This window comes from Paroedura picta, chromosome 6 (genome assembly GCF_049243985.1).
Source record: "Paroedura picta isolate Pp20150507F chromosome 6, Ppicta_v3.0, whole genome shotgun sequence".
Classification (NCBI taxonomy): Eukaryota; Metazoa; Chordata; class Lepidosauria; order Squamata; family Gekkonidae; genus Paroedura; species Paroedura picta.
In genome coordinates, this window is record NC_135374.1 from 33,235,920 (window position 1) to 33,252,585 (window position 16,666).

At 42.4% G+C, this 16,666-nt stretch overlaps 1 protein-coding gene across 2 annotated transcripts in view; it reads right to left on the reverse strand.

Annotated features, from left to right (window-relative positions):
* The window catches only part of COL8A1 (collagen type VIII alpha 1 chain), a 110,315-nt gene that overhangs the window by 73,448 nt on the left and 20,201 nt on the right, over nucleotides 1-16,666 (reverse strand). The window lies entirely within an intron of this gene.

Genomic DNA, 16,666 nt, shown 5'->3' on the forward strand with positions numbered 1-16,666 from the left:
CCCCCATTTCCCTATGGAATTTTGTCCCACTACCCAGCTGAGCAGCAGTGGGCAACGAATGGAAGCAAGAGACCTCCTGCTACCAACATGAAGCTGGCAACCCTAGCTACAAGGGATGGTTCAAAATTTCATCACTCTTGCTGGAGCTGTTCTCTCATAAAAACAACGCCCTCCTCCGTCTAAATTTATAACCAATTTAAAACTTATCTTCTTTTACTAAATGTACAGCTGTAGGAAGGAAACGTCATCAGATACTAAGGTGTGTGAGGGTTTCCTTCCTGAATATTTTGAGGTAAGGAAGTGACCATTTCCGCATGGAGTCGGGCAACGCGTGCTGCCTCCTGCTTACAAACACGTGGTAAACCGTGTGTTTCCATGCTTCCTGCTGAGAGACCGCTCCCTTAATACCCCGCTGTCTCATTGTGGCTTTTCCCTTCCCGATGAGGCAGCATGGACAACCTGCAGGTTCCCCTCCCCCCTGCTCCTTGGGTTGTCAATTAATGCAAGGCACCAATCTCTTCACAGCGGTTGTTCGGGGAACAGTAGATGCAAGGCATGTAGTGATAAATTATACATTAACCGAATGCTGCACTAGGAATGCTAAGTTGTTAGACTGGGGAAACTACAGTTATGTATTGCTAAACCCAACGAGGTAGAAGAGCAAGGACATTTGTTTGACGTGTTGTGGGCAGGTTTCTTGCACAAACTAGAAATTAGTAGAAACTAGCTTTTTTTCTCACTGAATCTGATGTGACAGATCATACATACCAAATAATGACTGAGTCTTTTGGCTTTGGTAATTCTTGTCTTATGAAGAACACAGTGACTTTTGAGTTATTTTAGTTTTGTTCCCTGAGGACACAAAGAAACTACTCTTTTTTTGTTCTATGAATCCTCTGTTGAGAATTAAGGCTGGCCATATCTGGTTGTTATGGCGGATGCTGCTGAAGAACTGTGACAAGCTTTCCAAGTGAAGACTGTCTATATGAACAGATGACCTCAACTGTGGGGAGAGAAAGCATGGACTATTGGAAGGAAAAGGGATAAAAGGGACACAATACCATGTTCCTAAACAAACAAAAAAATTGCCCAGGCAGCTCAGCTGCACTGTGCAGCACTGCAGAGGCACCTGGGGCATTTTTTGTCTCTTCTAGGATGCTGTACATCAGGCAAGGGTGGGAAGGAGCCAGGTCTGGACGGGCTGACTCTTCCCTTCCAGATGGCCCTGGCCTGACATAGGCCCCGTTGCCATTTGGTGTAAAAAAGGGAGCACAGCTTTACCCACATTCCCTTACCACTGGGCAACTAAGGGCCTGAGTCAGGCCAGACCTGGGATGGCCCCAGGCCGGCACTGACATTAAGCAGAACTGGGAATCTGCCCCACCACTGGACAAGAGGTGAGTTCGGGCAAATTACTGGTGTGGAAAAGGTCTTGGATTAGTTTTTTTTTTCAAGGCTGTCAAGTCCCACCTGACTTATGACGGCCCAGTAGGGTTTTCAAGGCAAGAGATGTTCAAAGGTGTTTGCCTCTGCATAGCAGCCCTGGGCTTCCTTGGTGGTCTCCCATCCAAATTCTAACCAGGATTGTCCTCGCTTAGCTTCTAAGACCTGATAAGACCAGGCTAGCTTGGATTCATTAAATGAAGAAGAGACATAATTCATTTTAGACTATTTAAGCTTAGTCAAAATCATACTACCCAAAAGCACTGAAGTGGTACAAATGCAATTTAGAATTGAATAATTATTGGGGTCAATGATGGCACTAGAGATGCAAAACAGGTCAAGCAGTAGGATTAAGAAGAATTTAAGAGAAATCACAAGTCAATGTAAACTATTATTTCACAACCAAAAATTATAGCAGAAACTCAACTCCCACTGTTTATTTTATAGACCTATGGGGAAAATGCATTACTGGATTTTTAAAAGAGTAATTATCACTTTTTACAAGGCCAAGAGTTAAGATTTTTGATGTCCATCATAAAAGAAAACATCTGCTCATGCAGTGCTTAATCTTTGAAGATGGAAGTCACAAGAAAAATAAAGGAAATTCATTTTATGGGTGCACATGCAGGTTTATAAATCTCTGACAAGTGACATTGCTAATAAAATGCTGATATAATCTATGAATGATAAAAAGAAAAAAAATGATCAATTCCCCCCCCCCCAATAACCTGAGATGATGAAATGAAATTAGGATTGTAGTCTATTGCAATTGTTTAGTGTTGGGTACCATCTTGTCCCCTGAGGACACAAAGAAACCACTCTTTTTTTTTTGTTCTGACTATGAATCCTCTGTTGAGAGGATGCATTACTATAATGCATTCTACCCTTCTAACCCATTTTCTGCATTATGGCATATCATGCCGAATACAGTTTGCTGTTCACATGGTTTTCTAATTCTGTAATCCTAGTACTATTTGCATTGTTTACTGCATGCCTCATGTTGTCGCATTGACTTTAAAAACTAGATTTTGTAATCTAACTAGAGTCACTATGAGAAAGATGGGAGATAAATGAGTTAAATAAGTAAATAAAATTATACTGTGTGAGTTCACTGGGCCATCAAACTCTGGCTGGCAATGACTCTCTGGGGTTTCAGGCCTAGATCTTTCAGATCATCTACTCCTGGATCTTCTTAAGTGACGATGCCAGAGGCTGAATCTGGGTCATTATACATGCTCTACCTCTGAACCATGCTCTCCTTGATTTAGTATACAATGATATGAATAAGGAGATCTTTCACTTCAAAATAGAAGTTAACAGCCATAAAACAGAGATGCTTAAATTCAACTTCTTACTGGTGCACTTCCTTCCAATGAGCAAAGAATCAACATGATCAATTGGAATCACCTACTTAGGGAGGGGAGGGCTGGGAAAGTACATGCTGATCTTGCTCTCTCAACACAGTTGACTGGGTCAGTTACTAGATTCTCAAGGCTATGAGGTCAGCCAGGCCAATTCCCTGATTTACCTGATTTCGTAACTTTTAGTTGTGTACAACTGTGTCAAATTAACAACCTGGCCAATTATTCCCATTATGGTGAGCTCTAAGCAGTGGGCTGGAGTCTTGCAAAAAGCATTTATTTATTATGATGGAATCTAAAACATGAAGTCACAATCTGCTCTCCCAAATGCTAGTCCCTTTCACTCCAGTACAACTGTTCCACTTAATATTTCTGGTAAGGCCTTGGAGGAGGAGCAAGTCTCAAGTCAAGTGTTACTTAACACCCAATCAGGGCAGCTGTCCCACCCCTGAGTGCTTCTACCTCCAACCGGCTTGTCTGTCTGTCCTGACTTGGATAGCCCAGGCTACCTTGATCCCATCAGATCTTGGCTGCTAATCAGGGCTGCTAATCAAGCTCTGGATGGGTGACCACCAAGGAAATACAGGGTCATGATGCACAGGCAAGAAATGACCCCCCCAAAAGGGGGGGAGTTTTTGAATGTATTTTTCCTCGAAAACCCCATTGAGTCGAAAAGTCAGCTGGGATTTGACAGCAAAAGGAAAAAGTTATTTTTTACCATTGTTTTAAATAGGAAATACTTCTAGCTGCGACGTTTTCATTTTCTGTCTAACTGGGATGAATTTTTCATGGTTTGTATTCTTCACCTATTGGATCCTTCCTGACAAAGTGTTAGAAACTGGAAAATCCACATATTTTATAGCCAATTAAAATCCTCACTTGCATAATGAAGACAGGGGAGTTTTTGGCAACTATGGAAGGCAGGTTAGTAGAGCAGAGCAGACAAAAGAAAGCTTCCAGCACTCATGCTGTTACACAGCTTAGCAATTGCAAACAAACAGCAAAACACCAAAGGAACCGGTAAAGATACAATCTCTTAGGAAAGGCACTTGATACAGGCATTGAAATACCCATGTTCCTCCTAGCTAAGAGAAAATCCTAAATGCACCCCCCCCCCCCAAGTCCATGAAACAATGAAATGATTGGCTGGAATGCTGCATATAACCCTATTGAGTAACCACAAACAATAACCATATTAAAGAACAGGACAGATTAAGTTGAGGATTTGATTAACTAATAGTGAACTGCATATCCATAGTTATATGTTATATATATTTATTAACAAACAAATTTTCCTGCTGACCTGTTCTAGCTGGGGAAAGATATAATATAATTTGGTTTTTCTCAGGCTTCCATATAAATATATTTATATATATATTATATTCTATATTATTGTAACGGAGAAATATTAAAGGTTATTTTAAGAATTGGTTTGCCACAAGAATTTAGCTGTTGAGTGTGCTGGGCTACCCATTCCTGACCTTAAGAAGCAAGAATAAGAGCAAAATTTCCAGATATGATGTCAACAGACTCTTTTAAAGACTAGGTCTGAGCACAGATGCTGCATCGCTTTCCAGCCCAGAGCTGAACTGAGAAACAAAATAGCTGTATGCAGCTTTTCAGATATTTTCCTAGAGACTCTCATTTGAATCTTATGAATATCAATCCTCATTCTGTCTTGAGGTTTCTTGCCCCTATGATTTCAAAGGAAAATAAGATCACAATAGTGCAGTATTTCTCCAGGAAACAAAAGATCAAGCGGACAATTTGATACACTTTACATTTAAAAATATTTCTAAGCATATCTCATGATATCACCCTAATTCTTATAGTCCGGAGATTCATCAGCAAATGTATGTTTTGAGCCTTTCCAGCAACACTGATGAGAATGAATAGTCGAAATTAATATAAAATCATATCATAGTCCCACCCAAGTTTATCCAAGGAAAAGCTCTGATGATTCACAGGTGACTTTCTAGCAGCTAGCCTCTCTCTCTCTCATTCTCTCTCTCTCTCTGCTTCTTGCTGTTCATGCAATCTTGCCAAGTCGGCTGGTATTAATTAGAACATTCTAGAATGCCAGAGGACCAGACAAGTGCTGGCTAGGTGGACACACTGAGAAGAGATTTTTTCCTTTACTAAAAAGAACAGAGACATCCTTCTGAATTTGTATTCTGGGATGAATGTCAGTAAACCTAGAACAGACTGAAACTGATTCAGAAAAGAGGGGTAGCACACAGCCTGGCTTTGTATAAATATCTTTGATTCATGGAAGGAAACCACTTCCTCTGGTGGAATACCACAGTTCCATTCAGCAGTGGTGGTGGTAGTTAGAATGCCCAGCCCCTGGTGCTCAGCAGCTGCTCAAGGGAGAAAAGCCCTATTAGCTCAACTAGAAGGGAGATAGGAGGTAGGCCTGAGTCACTTACAATGCAACCCTTAGGAAGTAAACCTTCCACTCAAGTCACAGAATCATAGAACCACAGAGTTGGAAGGAGCCAATCAGGCCATCTAGTCCAACCCCTGTTCAATGCAGGATCAACCTAAATCATCCAGGATAAGTATCCGTCCAGCCGTTGCTTGAGGACCATTAGTGACCCATTATGCATGGCTGCCGCTACGGTAGGTGGGGTCTGATGGAAGATGCAGAGGAGGAAGCTGCGCGGCAAGCCATATACGAATGGTACGGTGGCAACGTCCAGAGCAGCCAGGGGCGACAGCCAAAAAGACGGCAAAGGGAGCAAATGGGACGGGAGCGCAGTGCGGGGCTTCCTGGCCCCAGCCTGTCAAGCAGGCCGCTGCGCCGGAGGTGCCAGAAGCGCCGGAAGCGCTTGACAGCTGAGATGCCAAGGGCGCGCGCATGCGCAGATGACACATATGGCGGGTTTGCTCAGTGCGTCCAGGACACTGGAAACGGAAGGGGCGAGCCAGCAGACACAGAGGGCAAGGGAGGGCATAGTGGCCCGCAGCAGATGAGGGGCCGGAGACCGCAGGATGGAGCGCTGGGAAGCTGCAGTGGCAGCAGCCCTCCCCAATTATGCATGCTCTCTCTCCGGCGCTGTGTCTGGTTGTGTCCTGGCCGGGCGGCAGGCTTCGCTTTCTTCCATGTTTCCCTAACATGGGTTTTTCGGTGGCCTGCATCGAACCTGCGCTGAGCCTCTACCAGAGACATGCATTATCGGGGATTTCCGCAGCCATCGTTCCAGCTCTGAGGCAGACCTTACCCATAATGGGTCAGTGAGAGGACTAACAGTCAACAGTCTTAAAAGGATATATAACTCTGTTTATGATTGCACTATTTGTGTAGGCATTGCTCTGTAAAACTTGTGCAGACGTCCACAGTAGGTTGTACACACCTACCCGCACGGTTGCAGGTGGCCATGCTCAGGTGCTTTTCCAGCGGTACAATCAGCCACTGCACAGCCAGACCAGTTTTACACCCCACACCCCACCATCCTAGTTGCTGCCAAATTGGTTTGAGAGGAAAATTCATCATGGGGTGATGATGAATCCCTAAAATATGTCCACATGGGCTTCTGAAGTCCCCTTCATCTGATGAGAGTGAAAAAGCGAACACTTTCACAGTAAAAATGGGGGAAATATGCACACGACACAGATGTTATTTATTTAAGAAGATTAGTCAGACATTTTGTTTTTAGGTGTATTTCCTTTTTGCAGATCTTTGCACTAAAATTAGCTCATCTTTCCTTTTTTTGTACCCAAAGATGGGGACAATTGCAGGGTCCAAAAGATATATTCAAAAAATGGTACAGATTACAAAATCACCTTCAGAATTCAGCACAGAGTGCTGCCCAGAGCTACTTATGGGCTTTATATAACCCATGACTTGCCTCCACCAGACCACCTTATTCCTTCTTTCAGTTTTGGACGTTCATGGCCTACACACCTGCACCAAATGCAGGGGCCTTGAGCCCTGTGTTCTTGGCTCCCTCCTCCATGTTGGTGAGATTTAAGGATGTTACTACCAATCTTCTGGATTGTCACTAGACTGTTCCCCTGCCAGAATCCCAACCAATCCTTAACCATCTTTCATGTAATATTAACCCCTTAAAGGTAAAGGTAAAGGTATCCCCTGTGCAAGCACCGAGTCATGTCTGACCCTTGGGGTGACGCCCTCTAGCGTTTTCATGGCAGACTCAATACGGGGTGGTTTGCCAGTGCCTTCCCCAGTCATGACCGTTTACCCCCCAGCAGCAAGCTGGGTACTCATTTTACCGACCTCAGAAGGATGGAAGGCTGAGTCAACCTTGAGCCGGCTGCTGGGATTGAACTCCCAACCTCATGAGCAAAGCTTTCAGGCAGCTGCCTTACCACTCTGCGCCACAAGAGGCTCATATTAACCCCTTAGAAATATTAACCCCTTAGAAATAGCCATTTCTTTTTATCTGTGTATCTCCTCAGCCAGATGTTTTGAATGTCCCCTTGAGTAACAGAAAAAAGCAGCATTGGCTATATACATAATACACCTAAATATATGCATGTGTGTTTATTTATTGGTTGCTCCAAAGACTGAAAGCCCCTTTTTTTTACTAGATTGGTACCACCTGTATGGGGGCAAACATGGGCTGTAAAGCTTGTTAGAGAGCTCTAAATGTTTCCAGGGCTAGTTGATTAAACGCTTAACATACTCTCCTGGAACCTTTTGCCTAATTTGCACTGGTCTTCATTGGATGCCATTCAATTCTTTGCTCTGCACTGATCCAACACGGTGAATAATTTTCAGTGTTTCTTTGGTGCAGAAGTTGCAATGAGTTATAAAGAAACAAGAGAATGACGCTCTGAATATATTTTCATGGCTCCCATGCCTTACAGTCTCTGCATGGCTGTAAAAATATGTTTTCAATTACTTTTAAAACCCTTGATTCAACTTTGTTTGAGAAAGTCAAGATGTACAGTGTACTTTTTACAAAAATGCCCAAACAACATAGCATGAATTTGAATGCTGCACAGGCACAAGGAAGCACTCAGGAACATTAAGACCAGAAAGTACAGAAGGATCAAATAGTGACTTTGGATCAATTCATGGTTCAAATGTTAGTATATAAAGCAGACATGAAAAATGCAAAAAAGAAGGAAATATTATTAAGTCCTGAAAAAAATAAAACTCGTGTCTGTCTAAAACAATTCTTTGTTGTTGTTGTTGTTGTTGTTGTTGTTGTTGTTGTTGTTGTTGTTAGGTGTGAAGTCGTGTCTGACCCATCACGACCCCATGGACAATGATCCTCCAGGCCTTCCTGTCCTCTACCATTCCCTGGGGTCCATTTAACTCTGCATTTAAACAATTCTTTATCCTACATTAAACACCGTGCCAAATGTACAACTGACAAAAATTTTGGATTTCATTTGCACTGAGATGAAGACAGTTTGATTGAGTATATTTATGATGTCCCTCAATCCAACCAGTCTTTTTCCATCATAATTACTGGTTTGCATGAGATGCATGCTCTTAAAGTACTTATGCCTCCTGCAGGGCACTTCACTATGTGGGTACAAATCTGCTGATGGTCCTGGGGCCCTGGGATGCACGGCTGGCCTCAACCAGGGCCAGGGCTTTTTTAGGGCCTGGGCCTGGCCCCTATCTAGTGGAGTGAGCTCCCAGAAGAGCTTTGGGCCCTGACGGAGCTGTCTGAGTTCTGCAGGGCCTGTAAGATGGAGCTCTTTTGCCAGGCATTTGGATGAGGTCCCCCCAGGTGGTCCTGGGGTATAAGATCGGATCTTGCCACTTTAGTTTCCCCTTTAGGTTGCAAGGTATGGTGTTAGACTGTGCCCTGAGCCATTGGGTGATCTTCCCCTTGTTTTTACCATCACCAATGTTGACATCTAGTCTGACATCTGGACCGACTCCAATGGTTCTGCTGTGGGGAGAGGAGTTTTAGTATTTTTACCACCATCATATAAAGTTATAGATTTTTAGCTTTTGGGTTGGGAATTGTTTTTAGGTTATTGTTGTATATTGTATGTAGTTTTTATGGATTGGATATTGTTACGTTATATGACTGTGAACCACTGCGAGCCAGCTTGCTGGAAGCGGCAGTATACAAAACCAATAAGTAAGTAAGTAAATAAATAAATATTTTACTTTAAAGACCATACTGCTTCACATAACTGGAATTATATACCTGGCAGCACAGTTGAACATATATCTAGTCTGTTTATTTACTTTATTTATACTCCACATTTCTTGCATTGTCAAGGTAGATTATAAAAATGTCAATACTTCAATTTGGATGTTCATCCCAGGAGATTTTGATGCTAAGAGTCATTCTGCACCCAATAAATATAGTGAAATGCTTACCTTATGAAGACGCCATATATTGGGAGTTTTGTATGATGTCGCCAACCTCCCGTGTCCATCTGGCAAACTGCTAGCAGCATCCTCCATTTTAAAGTATTATCTGGGGAATCGCATAAAGTGGATTCCCTAAGCTAAAAAGCACCAGCTAGAGGAGAGCAACCAGCAAGCCACTCACTAAGGAAATGCATGGAGGTTAAGTTGCACTATCTCCACCTCCAATGTCCTGCCTTTGTACCCACCTCCCTCTCCCTTCTCCTGGGGACCATATTTTTAAAAAAAGCAGGCTGCCTGGAGCAACAGATAGGCATTCAATCGTGCAGGCAAAGCAAATAAAATCCCTCCCCCAAGTTTAAATACAAAACATCCCTCTCTAAACCCCCTCCCCCTCAAAAATCAGGAACAAGATTAATTTTTTAAAGATTACAGACTTGTGATTCCATAAGGTGTGGCATTATAAAAAAGCACTATTCATCTATTATTAGATGCACAGGTGTTTTAATGGAGAAGTCTTACTTAAAAAAAAAAAGCTGGTACTGCAGGCCCTTTAAAGCATGGAGAAAGGGGATTGGCTGCCTGGCTTGATTAACAGGTGGAAGAGAGTTGCGTGTAAAGCATGTTGCACTCTTCTGCCATTTCAAGCAGGCGTGCAGAGTGTAAGAAGCGTGAGAAGGCAGCAGATGAAAGTGAGAGAGCTAGAAGGTGAGAAATGGCCATATGAGTGATTATTTTTAGCACTATGCCATTTTGCTGGCATAACGCTATTTTTTAATGTGCAGAATTGCCCTAAATTTCTGCTGGATGTTTCATACTACAGCTGGTAGGACAATGTTTTAGAATGATAAAAACGATCAAACTCACTTTATTGACTTAGACCTGAGGTCCATCTCTCCTTTCAACAACTTATTCTTGGAATTTTACATACAAAATATCACCGAAATAGCCATTTCTGCTTTTTTGTTTTATTTTATTTATTATTAGATTAGTTGACTGCCACTTATGGCCAGCGTGCTCATGGCAATTTACAACAAAATGATAAAACCACAGTTAAATCATAGTCAACAGTAATAACCACCCTCCCAACAACCCCATATGGCATTACTGTCTGATAAACAATTCAATCCTCAAAGTTCACTGTTGGTATTCCACACAGTTTGTGCCTGAGTGAACCATCCTACCATAATGACCTCATTTCAATGTGAACCTAACCACCATGGCTTTCTCTTGGATTCTGGATAAAAATGCTTCCTGTGCAGAAATTTTATTTCATGCTAATGTAAGTCTTTCAGACATATGTACCCTATCATAGGGGTAGTCAGAAATTGCCAGTACACAAATTTAAGGTAGCTCTAATTTCCAACAATTTCCCTCCCCGCCCCCCAAGGGGCAGCTACTCAGTACTGGAGAGCTTTGCTTCCACCAAAAGCCCTGGATAAATTATGACTGTGCAATATACGGTGATGTGTGGATTTCCTGTATAAGCTTTAGGTTGTCTTGAGCCTTTGATGGGCTGGAGAAAGAACAAGATCAGGCACAGGGACAATATTTGCCTCCACGTTTGGACATTCAGGGCTCCCGCTCCAAGATAGCTTCTAGAAAATCTGGTCTGGCCTGCAAATTTTTGTTTTAGCATATTGAACCCTTAAGTAGAACAACACCATAATCTAATCCTAATAATATTTCATGCCGGCTTCACACAGTAAGTATAAATCAATCTTCAGATAAAGAGTATATAGGCACAGAAGACTTATTTGTGGTTGTATAGGGCAGGGGTAGTCAACCTGTGATCCTCCAGATGTCCATGGACTACAATTCCCATGTGCCCCTGCCAGCATTTGATGGCAGGGGCTCATGGGAATAGTAGGCCATGAATATCTGGAGGTGACTACTCCTGCCCTATCACATACAATCATGAAGCTGGAAGGAGCCTCATACTTCTGGTAACTGGAAAAATGATTGGAGTGGTGGATAAATACCAGAACAGCATTACAAGTCATGTCCACATGAAAAACAAGAAGTGATCACCTGGTGCCACTTTCTCTCAGGTACTCAAAGAAGCAGAAAGATACAGAGAGCCAGTGGGAGTTAGCAACTCCACAGCATCCCCAAAGAACAAGAGATCCCAATATTCATTACAAGAAACTACCAGAACAGTCCTAACCAGAATTGGAAAACAGTGAAAATAGAACTGTTTGACTTACTCAACTCAATATGTGTGATTTATGAATTGCAAGACTGAACTGTAGTGAAATATTACCTAGGTTCTACACATACACACACAGGGGGGAAGAGAGAGAGATGCAAAGTAGCCAACAGATCCAGAATGTCCAGTTTTCTCCCATGAAAACATTTTTCCATTCCTTCCCCCAAAAAATCAAAAGTTCAAAGCTCAATTAATTTATTTCATGAAAGAATAAACTTACTACAGGACAGTTGGAGAAAGACATGAGTCACCATAATTGGCTGATGGGTAGGTGAGTGGGTGAGAATGGATCGTGGGGATGTTTCTTGTCAAGAGAACATATGAAGCAATTTTCTGTCCTTTTGGTTTAAAGATACAAATTCTGATCAGAAAGAATCCACCATCATGTTCTGAAGTCTGCTCTGCTAAGCATTTGCTTAGATCACAGTCAGATGTACAACAGTCAATGGCATAATGGTTAGACTGTGCGGCCAGGATCCGGGAGACCCAAGTTTGAACCCTGGCTATGCCATGGAAGGTTTCCTGGGTCACCTTGAGCCAATCACATGAACTCAGCCTATCCTACTTCACAGGGTTGTTGCAAGGATTCAGTGGAAGAGAAAAAGGTAAACCTTGGGATGCACGGTGGGATAGAAGAAGAAGAAGAAGAAGAAGAGTTGGTTCTCATATGCCCCTTTTCTCTACCCGAAGGAATCTCAAAGCGGCTTACAGTCGGCTTCCCTTTCCTCTCCCACAACAGACACCCTGTGAGGTGGGTGAGGCTGAGAGAGCCCTGATATTACTGCTCAGTCCGAACACCTTTATCAGCGCCGTGGTGAACCCAAGGTTACCCAGCTGGCTGCATGTGGGGGAGCGTGGAATCAATCCCAGTTTGCCAGATTAGAAGTCCGCACTCCCAACCACTACACAAAACTGGCTCTCTACAAACGTAAAGCATTCTACAACATAACATCTAACTCTTTATATATTAAAATCCAAAAATAAAAATAGAAAAGTAGTTTATCACAATTCCTTAGGAAAACAGTAGCACAACCATCTTTCTAATATCATTATCTATAGGGTTGCCAGGCTGTGCTTGACAACGTCTGGAAGCTTGAGGGGGAAGGCCATGGGGCAGGACATGCTATGACATCACTTCCAGGTTCCCAGGATCAGAGTTTCCAGTGACTCCTAAAGCTGCATGCTGTCACTTTCAGATTTTTCCCAGAACTGACATCACACCAAGCATGACACCTGGACTGCCAGCAGGTTTCCTTCCACAGAGGGATACCAGGCAATTCTTGCGACAATCCTGTTCCCTATTTTTACAGATGTACAATAAATTCATTCGTACAGTTGTAAAATTAATGCTAGAATAGCAATATGTATGTAAGGTATATAAACAGGTTGGTATCATAATGATAAGAGAACCATTTCATTATTCTAAAGCTGAAATATCAACAACATAATACAATTTGTGAATTGTTAGTAGGGTTGCTAATCCCCCTTTCAGGGCGAGGGGATCTCCCACATACATGTCCTGTGGGTGAAAGAGAAAGGAGTGGTAGCATTTTCTCCATAATTTCTGAGAGAAGAGTGGTGAGAAAATATTTTCTGATCTGGGCCACTGATCTGAAATAACCTACCAATAAGTAGGTGATGCTGTCTTTAGACCTCTAGTGTATAGGGAATGCCTTAACCACAGAACTGCACTTCAAGCAAACAAGGATATAGGTTAGTGAGGGAGGCTTTTCAAATTCAGCCTGTAGCTCAAGCTGTTGTAAAACTCAAAACAAACAAGCAAAAACCACAGGCAAATCACTTGCCCATTTTCCATTCTAAAAGGAAATGTCCATGCATGAAAGGGGGAGTGGGTTCCTATTTCATTTCATGACGCTGAGCAATTCCACCAATCACCACTAATCTCTGGAAAGCTACCAGAACAATAAATCTCACAGGGGAGACATTTGAACTATTGTTATTTGCATCGGAACAGGACTAATAGTAGAGTATTTCAGAAAAGATTTAAAGCATTTGGTACTAGTCTGGGCCAGGCAAAAGATACCAGACAAGATGTGCCATTTTTTTTTCTGTTCTTGTATGGAATTTCCTCTGTTCCAACTAGCAGACCAGCTCTGCTTATTCACAACTGCATGCCTTCTGGGGGTTTTTTTGTAAAGAAAACAGGCAGAATATCCTCTCTTTTAGATCTAGGAACAAAACATAAGTGCAGAAATACACTTATACCTAAGATCAATTGGTTGTGCACAATTTAATTTGATAGATTGGTCTAGCAACTTGTTCAAAGTCAAGATAATTTTTATAAACTCTTTTTTAGCTTTTGAAATATATAGTCATCTCTTCTGTTTGCTCTGAGGTGGTTTATCATAATGGCTTTTATATTGAGTTCTATGGGGTTCTCAAAGGTTTTTAAGGAGTCGATTAATGGGGGACAATCTTCTCTGAAAGACAGTTTGTCAAACTTCCCCTCCAATTAACAGGTTCAGGAGGATACTGGTGTGTTCTACAACACACATGTCATACGCAGTACAAATGCACTAGCCTTGACCTAGATAGCCCAGATTAGCCTGATCATGTCAGATCTCAAAAGATAAGCAGTCAGATCTGGATAGTATTTGGATGGGAGACCACCAAGCAATGCCAGGGTCATGACCTGAAGCCAGGCAATGGCAAACCATCTCTGAATGTCTCTTGCCTTGAAAACCATACAGGGTCACCATAAATCAGCTGGCATTTTCCAATACATGACTGCAGACCAACAGTTCTGACCAGTGCACCATGTGCCCTGAAGTATGTCTCAAAGTCCTCTGCAATGATTAGGGATTTCATGGAAGACTGATTTCAGAGGGCAGCCATATTGGTCTGCTGGAGAACAATTAGATTCCAGTCCAGTAGCATTTTATAGACCAACAAGATTTTCAGGATATATGGATATACCTTCCAAAATCTTCTTAGTCCCAAGGTGCTATTGGACTGGAATCATGTGAAAGGTGTTCCCATACCTGGAAAATACTGAGCATAAGAACATAAGAATTCTTCTTGGATTATATCAATAGTCTAGTCTTGTTTCCCAGAATGGGGAGCTAAATCCCTTGAAAGGATCACAATTGAGAACCCAGAAGCCAAGACTTTTCCTTGTTATTGTTCCTCACTCAAAGCTGGAATACTTGATCCATTCCAATTCAGCTTCCAACCTGGCCACGGGGTGGAGACAGTGTTGATTGCCTTGATGGACAGTCTCTGACACCAGCTAGACTGAGGCGGATAGGCATTGCTAATATTACTAACAGCAGCGTTCGGTATTGTCAGCCACGAGCTCCTTGCTCACCATCTTGTCAACATGGGGATCAAGGGGATAGCCCTAAAATTGCTGACATCATTTCTCCAAGGTCAGAAACAGAGAATGGTAATTGGGGAAGACCAATCACACCTCTGTGAACTCAATCGTGGGAATGATTCTTTCCCCACCATTATTAAACATCTTCATGTGCCCTCTCGCCCAGCTGGTCTGTAACTTTGGGTTGAACTGTCACCTGTATGCTGACACCCAGCTCTATCTCCTAATGGATGGTCAGCCTGGAACCCCCCCCCACCCCCCGAGCCCTGAGTCCTTGGGTAGATGTCTGGAGGCAGTAGTGGAATATTTCAATGTAGTCACATAAAACTCAACCCCTTGAAGATGGAGGTCCTTTGGATAGGTGAGAAAGGGTCAGACCAGGAAGCACGCCTCCCAAACCTGAACACTGTGAACTTAAAACTGCACAATCAGTCAGGAACTTGGGTGTGATCCTTGATGCTTCCTTAAGAAGAATTGGCTTTTATATGCCACTTTTCTCTACCAGGAGTCTCAAAGTAGCTTACAATCACTGTTTCTTTCCTCTCCCCATAACAGACACCCTGTGAGGTAGGGGAGACTGAGAGAGCCTTGATATTACTGCCTGGTCAGAACAGCTCTATCAGTGCTGTGACAAGCCCAAGATCACCCAGCTGGCTGCATGTGGGGGGCGAGGAATCAAACCCAGTTCACCAGTTTACGAGCTGCCGCTCTTAACCATGACACCAAGCTGGCTCATGGAAGCTTAAGGCATGAAAGTATCTCAACTGACATTTTTCCATTTCTGCCAAGCTACTAACACCCTATTTGCCCAGATTCCATTTAGGCATCATGGCTAATAGCTGCTGATGGCTCTATCCATATTCCCTCATGAAATTTAGCCACCATAAAATCTAGCCCAGAAGGAGATCTGACCTGCACAGATGTGGGAATGCTTAGTGCATGCTACAGTTCCTCAACTGCTGAATCCTGTCTTTTGTAAATATTTGAGGAGGGAGCGAATAAACTCCTTCCAATTTCTAGATACCGTGCAAAATAATCCTGGCCCAAGGAACTGTGTTTCTTCTTTAATTTTATTTTTCATCAAAAACACAGAAATAAACTTGGCGGTCTGCAACTGTGACATGACAAGTCACAGCTGAACTCATGGGTTTATATAGCCTAGGTTCATGGATTTATGTAGCCTAGGCTCAATCTTCAGCAACAGATTAGCCAGAGCTACTTTATTTAGATCACAGACTTGTAAACACATTTGCTCAGATGTGATGTAATCACATTTGAACTTATGTATGTACTAGTCAATAGACATCCCACTTTTGTTTTATACTGAGCAGTGAGGTCATTAGCAAGTTGAAATGATCTGGATCCTGGGAACAGAAATGAGAGACTGACTCTGTTTGCTGCAGGCGTAATCTACTGGAAAGACTCCCAGGACAGCTTCTGTAATAGGAATCTGAAGGGACTGGTACAGAAAGTACAGCTCTGGATATTGTAGACAGAAAACCATGAACATCGGAATGACAATTCTTTAAGGCTTTAAAAACTCCAGCTATACTTTTTCTTATTTATTTACAAAGTTCTATCCAGTTAGGGCCACCAAGGCAACTAACAGTTAAAACATTATTAAAAATATAATACAAATAATGAAACCCAAAATTAAACTATATTATTGAAAGCCTTTACCTGCCAGCAGAAGACAGTGACAGAAGGGAAAATATGAATATTTCTCAGGAAGGCCCTCTCTTGGATTATCATTCACCTAATAACAGAAGGCAGGAGTACCCAAAGCAGGGGTTTGGAAGATGATCTTAGTGATTGAGTAAATCTGACTTGGAAAAGGTGGTCCTTCAGATATGCTAGTCCCAAGCCTCAGAGGACTTTAAAGGTCAACACCAGCATCTTGAATTGGGTTTAGGAACAAACTGGGAGCCAGAGTAGGCTGCAGTAATATAGTTCCTATGACCCACTCCAATCAATGTAGCATTCAAGAAGTTTCCAAACACTTTTCAAGG